General features: G+C 37.2%; 1 protein-coding gene across 1 annotated transcript in view; it reads left to right on the top strand.

Moving 5' to 3' along the window:
• Positions 1-13,826, top strand: part of DLGAP1 (DLG associated protein 1) — a 771,821-nt gene that overhangs the window by 311,406 nt on the left and 446,589 nt on the right.

The raw sequence follows: 13,826 nt of genomic DNA, 5'->3' as shown, positions 1-13,826 counted from the left end.
TTACCTTCCTCTGGTCTTGTGGCTAAGCGCTGGCACTCCAGCAGCTATTATGGAACATGAGGTGGCCTTAAACTTGGAGGTAACTCTAGAAAGAAGAGCATAAAAATAGTAAGCACTGGAGTCCCTGACTACCAAAGAATCAAAATACCAGCACTGAAATACTCAGCTCTGAATTGTTTTTCTTGAAAAAATTTACATCTCTATGTTTACAATAGAAAATCCGGTGATGTCTTTAAAAAAACAAACAAAAAACAAACAAAACTTATATTGCGTACTAGGGCTTAACTTCTGGTAACTAATGTAGTGCACTAATGATTCTTAATCTAATTTTACTATGATTGCCACATAGTTTACTGCAGTGTAGGCTCAAGTGGTTATACATTTGTTTTACCTCCATGAAAAAGCTAGAGAAATGGTGTAAGTCTGCATTGTGTTCTGCAATGTCTGAAAGAGCCTGCAGGTCAAAGATAGCAGAGTCATACTCCCTGAGTATCACAGACAAGCACACATTCTGGGATGTAGTGCAGATCACTTGCCTTTTGTACATCCTCAGTCTTTAGAGTCAGTCAGACATGGGAGTCCAGAAATCCTTTTCTCTCTTGTAGTGCTTCTCTTCTTTTCCACCACCCTGGCCTCCCTACCTGCTACAACTTCTTGAGGTGTCATGGGGATACTCATATGCCCAATGGCTCCTGTTCTTGGGAGGCCAACAGTGGACCTTGGCATGTTTTTCCCCAGCTGTACTGACATATGAATAACCTATAACACTCTAAGTTTAAGGTCTATAGCATGATTATTTGATACATGTGTACACTGCAAAATGATGCCACAATATTATATCTTAAATATTCTCACTAAACACACACACACACACACACACGTTAATTATATGGGGGGATAGATGTATAAATATTATTGTGGTAACTTTCAACTATATAATGCAGTGTTTCTGACTAGTCACCACGCTGTACACGGCAGGCATACCTGCTGTTTTTGCAGGTTTTGTTCCAGACTACTACAGTAGAGTGGGTACCTCAAAAAGGCTACCAAAAGGAATTGTTTTGGTTTCTCAGTGCATAGAAAAGTTAATGTTTACACTATAGTCTATTAAGTGCAATAGCATCATGTCTAAACACCAGTGTACACCCTTACCAAAAAAAAAAAAGTTAACCATCATCAGAGCTCTTGGCAGGTCCTCATCTTTTTGCTGGTGGAGGGTCTTGCCTTCGTGTTGGTGGCTGCAGCAATTTCTTAAGACAACAATGGAGTTTGCCATGTCGATGGACTCTGATAACATTTTACCCACAGTAGAACTTTTTTCAAAACTTGGGTCAGTCCTCTCTGACCCTGTCACTACTTTCTCAAGTTCAAGGGATATTCTAAATCCTTTGTTGTCATCCAGGAGTAGATGCCATCTCACACAACCACTTTCTTTGGTCCTCCATAAGAAGCAACTCCTCATGCATTCAAGTGTTATCTTGAGTTTACAGCAATTCACTCACATCTTCTAGCTCCACTCCTTATTCTAGTTGTCCTGCTATTTCCACCACCTCTATTTCCACCACCTCTCCAGTGACTTCTTCCACTGAAGTCTTGAACCCTCCAAGGCATCCGTAAGGAATCAACTTCTTCCAAACTCCTGGTAATGTTGATATTTTGACCTCTTGCCATGAATCATGAATGTTCTTACTGGCATCTAGAATAGCAAATCCTTTCCAAAAGATTTTTACTTGACTTTGCCAGATCTATCAGAGGAATCACTATCGAGGGCAGTTAAAACCTAATTACATATATTTCTTTAATAGTAAGACTTGAGAGTCAAAATTACTCCTTGATCTACAGGCTGAAAAGTGCAATAGCATGAAACCCACATTCAGCTCATTGTGCTTTTCTGTCAGAGCTCTTGAGTGACCAGGTGCATTGTCAGTAAGCAGTGATATTTTGAAAATCTTTTTTTCTGAGTAGCTGATGTCAACAATGGTTTTAAAATTTTCAGTAAACCATATTGTAAACAGATGTGCTGCCCTCCAGGCTTTGTTGTTTCATTCATAAAGAACAGGAAGAGTAGATTTAGTGTAATTCTTAAGCACCCTAGCATTGGCTTCAACTTGAATTCACCAGCTGCTTTAGCCTCTAGCCAGAGAGTCAGCCTGTCCTTTGAAGCTAGGCATTGACTTCTCTCTAGCTGTGAAAGTCTTAGATGGCATCTTTTTCCAATAGAAATCTGTTTTGTCTACGTTCAAAACATGTTGTTTACTGTAGCCACCTTCATAAATTATCTAAGCTAGATCTCTTGAATCACTTGCTGCTGCTTCTACATCAGAACTTGCTGCTTTACCTTGCATGCTGATGTTACAGAGATGGCTTCTTTCCTTAAACCTCATCACCCAACCTCTGCTAACTTCAAGCATTTCTTTAATAGCTTCCTCACCTCTCTCAGCCTTCATAGAATTGAAGAGAGTTAAGGCTTTGCTCCTGATCAGGCTTTGGCTTATGGGAATTTGGGTGCTGGTTTGAGGTCCTTTCTAAACCACTAAAACTTTCTCCATATCAGCAATAAAGCTGTTTCACTTTCTTATCACTATATGCTCACTTGAGTAGCACTTTTAATTTCCTTCGGCACAAGAGGCCTAGCTTTCAGCCTATCTTAGCTTTCAACATATCTTCCTCACTAAGCTGAATTATTTCTAGCTTTTGATTTAAACAGAGAGGTGTGGGACTCTCACTTTCACTTAGGCCAATTAATAACTCTACAATGACCTCTAATACTGTTGTGTCTCAGGGAATAGGAGAAGGGGGATAGGTGGGCAGCAGTCAGAACACACACAACATTTAAGTTCACTGTCTTAATATGGGCACAGTTTCTGGCCCCCCAAAACAGTTACCATAGTTACATCAAAGATCACCATAGCAAATATGATAATGAGGAACAGATTTGAAATATTATGAGAATTACCAATATGCGACCCAGAGACATGTAGTGAGCACATGCTGTTGGGAAAATTGCATCTGAAAGACTTGCTCAACAGAGGGTTGCCACAAACCTTTTCATAAAACACACAGTATCTGTAAGGGGCAATAAAGCGGAGCACAAGAAAACAAGGTATGCCTGTACACCCTCGAACTTACTCATGTTATAACCGGAAGTTTTCACCCTCTGACCAACATTTCCCCACTCCTCTCACCCTCTGGAGCACAAATGTACTCTGTCGCATGGAGTTCATCTTTTCTAAATTCCCCCTGTAAGCAAGTAGTTATCTTTCTCTGATTTATTTCCCTTAGGGTGACTCTCAAGATCCATCAATGTTGTTACAAATGACAGGACTTTTGGGGGTTTTTTAATGGCTGAAAATATGCCATTTTGTATATGTATTTATGACACATTCTTTTTATCCATGAATTTGTTGATGGGCACTTTGGTTTTTCTATGTCTTAGGTATTGTAAATATTGCTGCAGTGCACATGGGGGTGCAGATATCTTTTTAAGATCATAATTTCATTTCCTTCAAATATATACCTAGAAATAGAATTGCTATCTTTGTATCTTTGTATCTTATAGTAGTTCTTTTTTGAGTAACTGCCATACTGTTTTCCATTATGACTTAACCAGTCTACATTCCCACTAACAGACACTGTCTTTAAATGGGAATAACTATTGGCCAGTCCCATTTCTATCACGAGGACATTACACACATTCATAGTATAACTTACATATGTTGTTATGCAATAGTTTTCCATTCTTAAGAGTGAAGAGAAGAAAAGAGAGGAACAAAAAGTGAACCCTATTCAGTCCTGGGCATGTTATTATTTGTATCTTTCATTAGACCTTAAATTCTTTGAGGGAAAGTACTCCTCTTTATGTTCAATATCAAGCATAATAATGGGCACATTTTAACTATTTTGTCATTTATTTGTTGAATGAATGAGTGTGTGATAACTAGGCAAATGTTTACTGCTGGAATGGTGGTTGTCCTAGCATCAGCTGCAACACAGAAGGAATAATGGATGGCAATGAATCCTTGCTCTGCTTAATGCAGTTCAAAAAAGATTACTAATGCCAGAGAGTAAAATAGGGTCCTGGCCATCTGCATCCACACATTCATGGAAGGGGTCGAAGTGGGGGTGGGCATAAGTGGAGTTAAAAGAGAATAGGTGGGGCACCTGGGTGCTCAGTGGGTTAAGCCTCTACCTTTGGCTCAGGTCATGATCTCAGGGTCCTGGGATCGAGGCCCACATCCGGCCCACATAGGGCTCTCTGCTCAGCGGGGAGCCTGCTTCCCCCTCTCTCTCTGCCTGCCTCTCTGCCTACTTGTGACCTTTCTCTCTCTGTCAAATAAATGAAGTCTTAAAAAATTCAAAATAGAATAAAATCTTAAAAAAAAAAAATTGGTGGCTAGCACTCCATTCCCATTTCCTACAGAAGGCTTCATCACCATTTGTTCTTTTAAATAATGCAGCTTCCCATTTTGTAGCATTGGCTCAAAAGTCAGAAAAGTTAAATAGAACCATAAAAAGCAGCATGTTGAACACTGATGCTATCTGAATGAAAAACATATGGTAATTATATAGAAACTGTGATCATTATTTTTCCCCATCACTAGTTTTGGTTTGTCTGCCTTTCACAACATAAGAATGAAACACTTTTACAGAACAATTCAGAAAGTTAGAAAATGCTGGGTATGAAAAATGACTTTCATTTTTGGGCAGATGTGATATATCTTCAAGAATCTATTTATATCTGACAGCTGTCCCTGTCTTTGAAAAACTTTATTTAAAAAAAAATGTAGCATGATGAAAGACTCTACAGGTTTCTGCAGAGTCTTTGGTAAGACTTGCTGCTTGGATTTACAGATAGTAACTAAGAGAACAACCAAACACTTTGTAAAGATAGCTATTTTTATTTATTTAACTATACTTGAAAAAATATAATTAGGTGTGTGATTTTGTAAAGAGATGACAAGCTGCTATCTTCATTTCACCCAATAGCTGGACATTTGTACTTATTCTATCATAAAGTTCTCCTGAAAAATCCTAGTGAGGGCCCAGATAGAGGAAACTGTGTAGGATTTATTAGTAACTCCACTTTTAAAAATGGTTTGGGTGACAGTTAAGCAAGTGAATAGTCAAATTTTCAAAATTTGGATTCTTACCATCAACAGAATGAGCAGCAGTAAAAAAAAGAAACCATAGCAGAAGCAATAATAAAAAGCAAATGTAAGACAATCTAAAATTAAAGATAGAAAATAATTTCAAAGAATTCAACCTAAGTGAACATTGACTCAGATTGGTGTAATTTATATATGTGTATTGCATAAGTCCTTGAAATACGTCTGTAATGACCGAATAGCAAAGCAACACATAATCACAAAATATATTACTATGATGAAAATAATAATAATGTGCTATTGTGATTGTTTTTATATTGAGTACATGAGCCAGGTGCTATGCTGAATGTTTAATATGTCATTCCATTTATTCCTCAATAAAGTCCTATTTCCATGCAATTACTGTATTTTTTTAATTGAATTAAACATTGCCACTAGCTATATTTCATAGAAGAGGGAACAGCAGGGTGGTTCTAGTTCAAGGTGAGCATACAGGAGGATCCTGGACATACTACATATGGAACATTTTTATTAAGCAAGAAAATACTAGCTGAGCAACTTCTACACCATGGACATATGAGGGGGTTGGGGGGAAAGCAGGTAGGAAAGACTCAGACAAAATCTCACTGTAAACTCAACCCTAGCTCAGTGACATGCAATCAGGAAGGAACTCAACCCTGATTTTCTCCTTGAGGAACAAAGAATTTGAACTGAACATCTGGCACCCTAACTTTTAAGACCTGCACTTGAGAGACAAAGCATCCATCTTTGAAAGCCACAGGGACTTGCATCCACAAGACTCACAAGGTAATCACAAACTGAGAAAGAATTCCAAAGGGTTTTTCAGACTCAACATTCCAAGACTCAGTGCAGAGACAGCCCAGTCTTCTGTGAAAGAAACCTTCTTATCTTAAAGCTTCAGCTGGAGAAGCAGGTATCTAATTTAACAAACATCTAGAAATCTACTGAAAGAGGGCAGGAGTCCCCACTGCCTCATTCCAGCTGCCTGGTATCTCTTGGAAAGGAGCTGTACACTCATCTGGCATTCCCAATTTTTTCCACTCCAATCCAAGGGATACTTCTAGATCACATGGCTTTGGTGAAAAGTAGGTCTTGCACATGAAGGTCCTTCAGTGCTGTTACAAATGGAGAAACACTTCTTAACTGGCTACCTCACCAAACGCACAGCAGAGACAGCAGACTTAAACAGATCTAGGGGCTGATTACAATCCTCTCCAGAGGCCTCAGAAGGTGGGCACCATCTTAACACTTTGCCACTGCCCTGGCCCACATGGTTGATATCTCCATAAAAGGAGCCTGTGGCTGGTGGCCAGCCAGGCTTGTGTTCAAGGATAGTAGCAAAGAAAGAGTTCCTAACTGGCTATCAGCCAGGGCTCAGTGCAGAGGAAACAGACTAATGTCTATCTCCCAGTTTTCTCCTGAATCAAGTATGTGTGCCTACATTAAAAGATGCTGACTGAGATCTTCCTATTTGGAACTCTGACAGGACTTAACACAATCTCAACTACTGGGAACCACTGAAAACAAAGTAGATTGCTTTTATAATCAAAAAGGTCTGAAAGACAATGGAAAGCTAGCAGCTGAATGGTCAACTCCTACACAAAGCCAGTTCTCAGAACTGGGAGGGATGGCTGTTGTATCTAATGCATAGAAACTAAATAGAGAATCAAGGAAAATATAAAACATCAGAAAAAGTCCTAAATGAAATGGAGATAAGTGATTTACCTGATAAAGAGTTCAAAAATAGTGGTTATAAAGATGCTCACTAAACTCAGAAGATGAATGAATATGGTGATAACTTCAACAAAGACATAAAAAATATCTAAGAGTGGGGCACCTGGGTGGCTCAGTGGGTTAAGCCTCTGCCTCCGGCTCAGGTCATGATCTCAGGGTCCTGGGATCGAGTCCCACATCAGGCTCTCTGCTTGGTGGGGAGCCTGCTTCCTCCTCTCTCTCTCTGCCTGCCTCTCTGCCTACTTGTGATTTCTCTCTGTCAAATAAATAAATAAAATCTTTTAAAAAAAATCTAAGAGCACCAAAAAGAACTAACAGAGCTGAAGAAATACAATAACTTAACCAAAAAGTACAACAGAGGGGATCAATGACCTTAAAGATGGGTCAGTAAAACTCATCCACCAAGAGAAGAAAAAATTTTTACAAAGGATGAAAAAGAGTGAAGACAACTTAAGAGATATATTGGAAAATAGCACCTAAGCCAGCATTCATTTTATAGTGGTTCCAGAAGGAGAAAAGAGGATATAAAACTTCATTGAAATAATGGCTGAAAACTTCCTTAACCCAGGGAAGGAGACATCCAGGTCCAGGAAGCCCAAAGAATCCCCAGTAAGATTACTCAAAGAGACCCACAAGACAAATTATACTTAAAATGGCAAAATTAGAGGCAAGAGAAAAGCAACTTGTTACACACAAGGGGCATCCCCCTCCCTAATAAGATAGAAACTTTGCAGGTCAGAAGGGAGGGCATAATATATTCAAAGGGCTGGAAGGAAAAAAAAAAAAAAAAAGTGCCAAACAAGAGTACCCAGCAACAATGTCCTTTACAATTGAAGGAGAGCTTGTTTTCCAGACAAGCAAAAGCTAAAGGAGTTGATCACCCACTAGACTGGCTTTATAAGAAATGTTAATGCTGGGCGCCTGGGTTAAGCCGCTGCCTTCGGCTCAGGTCATGATCTCAGGGTCCTGGGATCGAGGCCCGCATCAGGCTCTCTGCTCGGCAGGGAGCCTGCTTCCCTCTCTCTCTCTCTCTGCCTGCCTCTCCGTCTACTTGTGATCTCTCTCTGTCAAATAAATAAATAAATAAAATCTTTAAAAAAAAAATTGCGCATTTAAAAAAAAAAAAAGAAATGTTAATGCTAATTAATAACATGAAAACATAAAAATGTAAGTTTCATGGCTAAAGGTAGATACATAGGAAAATTCGAAATAATCTTATGATGTAAAGTTGTTAGATTAATCACTTATAAAGCTGTTATGAGGGTTAAAATTAGTAAAAGTAACTATAATAAAAAATAATGTTAAGGGACACATAAGACAGAAAGATGTAAATTGTGATATCAAAAATATAAAATGTTGGAGTAAAAATATTGAGCTTTAAAATACATTTAGACTTAAGTTGCTATCAATTTAAAACAGAATGTTATCAGTAAGTTACTTATGTAACTTTTGGGAACCACAAAACAAAATCCCATAGTAAATATGCAAAAGTTAAAGAGAAAGAAATCTAAGCATGTCATTTAGAAAGATCCATCTTAGGAAGAAATCTTACCATGCCACTTAGAAAGAAACCATCAAATCTTGAAGAGAGCAAGAGAAGGAGCAAATAAATTTAAGACAGAAAATAATTCACAAAACAGCAATAAGGACATATTTATCAATAATTATTTTAAATGTAAATGGACTATATTCTTTAATCAAAAACACATTGAGCGACCAAATAGATAAAGACAACACCCATCTGTCTATAAGAGACTCACTTCAGTATAAAGATACACACAAACTGAAAGCAAAGGAGGGAAAAAGATAGTCCATGCAAATTGAATACCAAAAGAAAGCTAGGTAGCTATCCTTACATCAGATAAAATAGGCATTACAACAAATATTTGTAATAAGATATAAAGAAGGTTATTACATAATAACAAGGTCAATCCAGCAAGAGGATATACTGTATATAAATAATTGTGCAACCAACATAGGAACATCTATATGTAAAGAGTAAATACTAACAGACATAAAGGGAGAAATAAAAAGCAGTATAATAATAGTATGGGACTTTAATCCCTCACTTTCATCAACAGCTAGATCATTCAGATAGAAAAACAATAAGAAAACTTTGATCTTAAGTGATATATTGGACCAGATGGGCTTATGAGACATATAGAATATCCCATCCCAAAACAACAGGACATACATACCACTGAAGCACACATGGCACTTTCTCCAGAATATTTGCAGGTACAAAAGAAGTCTTAATAAATGTAATACTGAATGTAATAATGTAATATTATTACTGAATGTAATAAATGTAATACTGAAATCATATCAAGCATCTATTCTGACCACAATGGGTAGCAGCTAGTTAGAAGAAAACTGGAAAGTTAACAAGTACATGGAGATTAAACAGCATGCTAGTGAACAATTAATTGGTCAAAAAAGAAAAAATTTTAAATTACCTTGAGACAAATGGAAATAAAACATACCAAAACTTATGGGATGCAGAAAACAATTCTAAGAAAGAAGTTCATTTCAGTGAATGCCTATATCAAAAACAAAGACCCTGGGTTTATGCCTCAAGGAACCAGAAAAAGAAGAACAAAGTTCAAAGTTGGTCAAAGGAAAGAACAAAAATCAGTGCAGAAATAAATGAAATAGAGACTAAAAAGACAATAGAAAACATCAATGAAGCTAAGAGCTGGTTCTTTGAAAAGCAAAAAAAAAAAAAAAAACCAGAAAAACCTTCAGGTAGACTCACCAATTAAAAAAAAAAAAAGAGGACTCAAATATTTTCAAAAATGAAAAAGGAGATGTTAACTGATATCAAAGATACACAAAGGCTCATTATTATGAGTAGTCTATTGACTACTAAGAAAAATTATAAATCAATGAAGTGGACAACCTAGAAGACATGCTTGAATTTTTAGAAACATACAACTTACCAAGACTGAATCATACAGAAATAGAAAATCTGAACAGACTGATTTTTAGTGAGGATATTAAGTCAGTAATCAAAAATCTCCCAAGGAACAAAATTCTAGGATCACATAGTTTTGACAGTGAATTCTACCAAACATTTAAAAAGAGAGAGAGAGAGAGAAAGAAAAGAAAGGAATTACTGGCAAACTGTTCCCAAAACAGAGGAAGAACACCTCCAGACTGTTTTTATGAGGCCAGCCTTACTCTGATACCAGTACCTGACAAGAACACCATCAAAGAAGAAAATTATAGGCCAATATCCCTGATGGACATAGATGCAAAAATCTTCAACAAAATATTAGTAAGCCAAATTCAGTGATACATTACAGGTAGCCCCTGCTTTTCAGAAGTTCATGTTACACCACCTCATTTTTACAGAAGACCTACATTAGCACCTATTTAAAAAGCCATTAACATAGTAATATAGGTCTTTCATAAAGTCAGAGTGGCTTAACACAATATTTTGGAAAGCATGAAATTCTCCATTTTACTCCATTTCAGCTTATGAAAGTTTTATAGGAAAGCTCTTTCAGAGAGTGGGAGAAACCTATAAAAGGATCATATACCCTCATCAAGTGGTATGTATTCCGGGTTGCAGGGTTGGCTCAACATTTGCAAATCAAGGTGATATAACACATTAAAAAAGGAAGGTTAAAAATCTTATGGTCATCTCAATAGATGCAGAAAAAACCCTTGACAAAATTCAACATCTACTGATGATGAACTCTAAACAAAGTGGGTAAATAGGGACTGTGCCCAAACATAATAAAGTCTGTACATGATAAGCCCATAGCTAATTCATACTGTGGTCAACAGGTGAAAGTTTTGACTCTAAGATGAGAACAAAACAAGTATGTCCACTCTTGCCACTTTTATTCAACATAATATTGGAAATTCTAGCCAGTGCAATTAGGCAAGAAAAATAAAAGGCAAGGTTCCTTTCTAAATTGGAAAGAAACAAGTAAAATTCTCACTATTTGCTGATGACATCATATATATAAGAAACCCTAAAGTCCACCAAAAAAGATAACCTGTTAGAACCAAAACAAACTAAATAAAACTGCAGAACACAAAACCAATATACAAAAATTGGCTGCATTTTGTACACTAATAAACTAATTATCAGAAAAGGTGAATTAAACAATCCCATTCACAGTCATATCAAAAATTCCTAGAAAATACCAAGGAATTTAACCAAGGAAGTAAGAGATCCGTACACCAAAAACTAAGAAACTGATTAAAGAAATTGAACAGGACACCAGTAAATGTAAATATATTCTGTGCTTATGAGGAATTAAAGTCATTAAAATATCTGGCAAACATTGGGGAGGTTATGTGCTATGGTGAGTGCTGTGAAGTGTGTAAACCTGGCAATTCACAGACCTGTATCCCTGGGGCTAATAATACATTATATGTTTATAAAAAAATAAACTTTAAAAAATATCTGTGCAACCCAAAGCAATCTACAGATTCAATGCAATCAAAATTCTAAATTTTATCACAATAACAGTGGCATTTTTTACAGAAATAAAACAATCCTAAAATAGGTATGAAACCACAAAAATGCCCCCAATAGATAAAACAACCTGAAGAAAGAAAAAACTGGAGGCATTATGCTTCCAGATTTCAAACTATATTACAAAACTGTAGTAATCCAAATAGTATGGTATTGGTGTAAATTAGACACATAGATTAATGGAACAGAGCCCAGAAATAAACCCATGTTTATATGGTCAAATAATTTATGACAAAGGAACCAAGAATATACAGATGAGAAAAGACATTTTCTTCACTAAATGGTGTTAAGGAAAACTGGACATATATATATACAATAAAACTGGACCACTCTCTTACACCATACAGAAAAATTAACTCAAAATGGATTAAAGAATATAGATGGTAAGCAGCTTGGTAATGAGCTTGACCATGATTTTATGGGTTTGTCACTAAAAGCAAAAATAATCAAGTGGGATTACATCAAACTAAAGAGCTTCTGCACAGCAAAGGAAATGAACAAAATGGAAAAGCAGCCTACAGAATGGGAGAAAATATTTGTAAATCATATATCTGATAAAGGGCTGATATCCAAAATATATAAAGAATTCCTACAACTCAACAATATCCCAAACAATCCATTAAAATATGAGCAGAGGATCTAAATAGACATTTTTCTGAAGATATGTAGATGGTCAGCAGGTACGCTAAAAGGTGCTCAACATCACCAATCATCCAGGACCACATCAAAGCATTCACCAAATCAAAACCACATTGAAATCATCTCACACTGGTTGGAATGACAATCATCAAAAAATACAAAAATGCTGGCAGTGATGTAGAGAAAAGAGAATGCTTGTGCACCACTAGTGGGAATGCAAATTGATGCAGCCTCCATTGGAAAACAGTATGGAGGGTCCTGAAAAAATTAAAAATAGAACTATTGTCCAATCCAGCAATTCCACTTCTGGGTAAATGAAAATGAAGGTAAGTTGAGATCACAATTGTGGAGCAGGAAAATCCTGAGCTCATCTCCTCCCATGGAAACATCAAAACTACAAACAACATATGTTTCTCTCTGGAAACAACATGTAAACTAACAGAACAGTTCTTCCACAACTGAATGTATAAAAATGAAGCCATACTGAGATAGGTAGGAGGGGCAGAGATGCATTCTGTTTAGGATCCACTCCTCCAGCACAGCAACTCACAAGTGGAACCAGATATCACAAGTACAGAGGTTCTCCCTGAGGAGACAAGGGTTGAAGGCTCACATCAGGCATTCCTATCCTGGGAACCTGCATCAAGAAGATCAGCCTATAATTTTTGGAAATTAGTGGGGCTTAACTATGGGAGAGCCAGAGGGCTACAGAAAACAGAGACTCTGCTCTTAAAGGACCCATGCATAAACTCAATCCTAGACTCAGCACAGAAGCCTCAGTTTGTAAAGTGCCAGGGCCTTATATGAAGGAGATAGACTAATTTTTAGAGTGTGTTCTGGAGGGGTAGATCTTTCCCCAGGAGCAGAAGCACAGACTGATACCATTTTTCTTAATCTCCTTCTATCTAGCTGGCCCAGCACTAGCAGACACCATTTCTGACACTCTCCATTTACCTTACTAGTACCATTCACTCTGCCCACCAGGATTCTGCAGCTTTTACAGTAAGGCATCACAGCCAGCCAGATTGGGGCCAACCTCACCCACCAACATGCCTTGGGCATATGCAGCCCAAAGAGGACACCACTGGAACCCCTGGTTCTGGTGACCAAAGGGAATTGCATGACTGGACCCTACAGGATACCTTCTACATAAGGCCAATCCTTCAAAACTGGGAAATATAGCTCATCTACCTAACACAGAGAAACAATCACATAATGTCAGGCAAAATGAGGAGGCAGGGGAATATGTTCCAAATGAAAAAACAAGAGAAAACCTTTTTAAAAAACTAAATGAAATGGAGAAAAGCAATCTACCCAATAGAATTCATAGTAGTAGTCAAAAAGATACCCAACTCAGAAGAATGGGTGAACCCAAAAAGAACTTCAAAAGAGAGAACTTAAAAAAAAAAAAAAATCAGACCTGGGGCACCTGTGTGGGTCAGTTGGTTAAGCATCCAACTCTTGGTTTCAGCTTAAGTCACTGTCAGGATTGTGAGATCAAGCCCCACATTGGGCTCAGAATGGAATCTGCTTGAGATTCTTTCCTTCTCCCTCCTCCTCTGCTCCTCTCCTCCACTTGCATATTCACTCTCTCTCAAATAAATAAGTCAATAAAATCTTTAAAAAAAATTAGAAACCAGACCTGAGGAAAACAATAACTGAAATGAAAAATACACTAGAAGGAATCAACAGCAGATTTCATCATCCAGAACACACACATTAGCAATCTGGAAGACTGGGTAATGGAAATCACCCAAGCTGAACAACAAAAAGAAAAAAAGAATTTTAAAAGTTGAGGGTATTTTAAGGAACACTTAGGACAAAGTCAAAACCAA

This window comes from Lutra lutra, chromosome 12, assembly GCF_902655055.1.
Source record: "Lutra lutra chromosome 12, mLutLut1.2, whole genome shotgun sequence".
Lineage (NCBI taxonomy): Eukaryota > Metazoa > Chordata > Mammalia > Carnivora > Mustelidae > Lutra > Lutra lutra.
The sequence above is the reverse complement of the archived record's forward strand: the minus strand, read 5'-3'. Positions and strand labels throughout refer to the sequence as shown.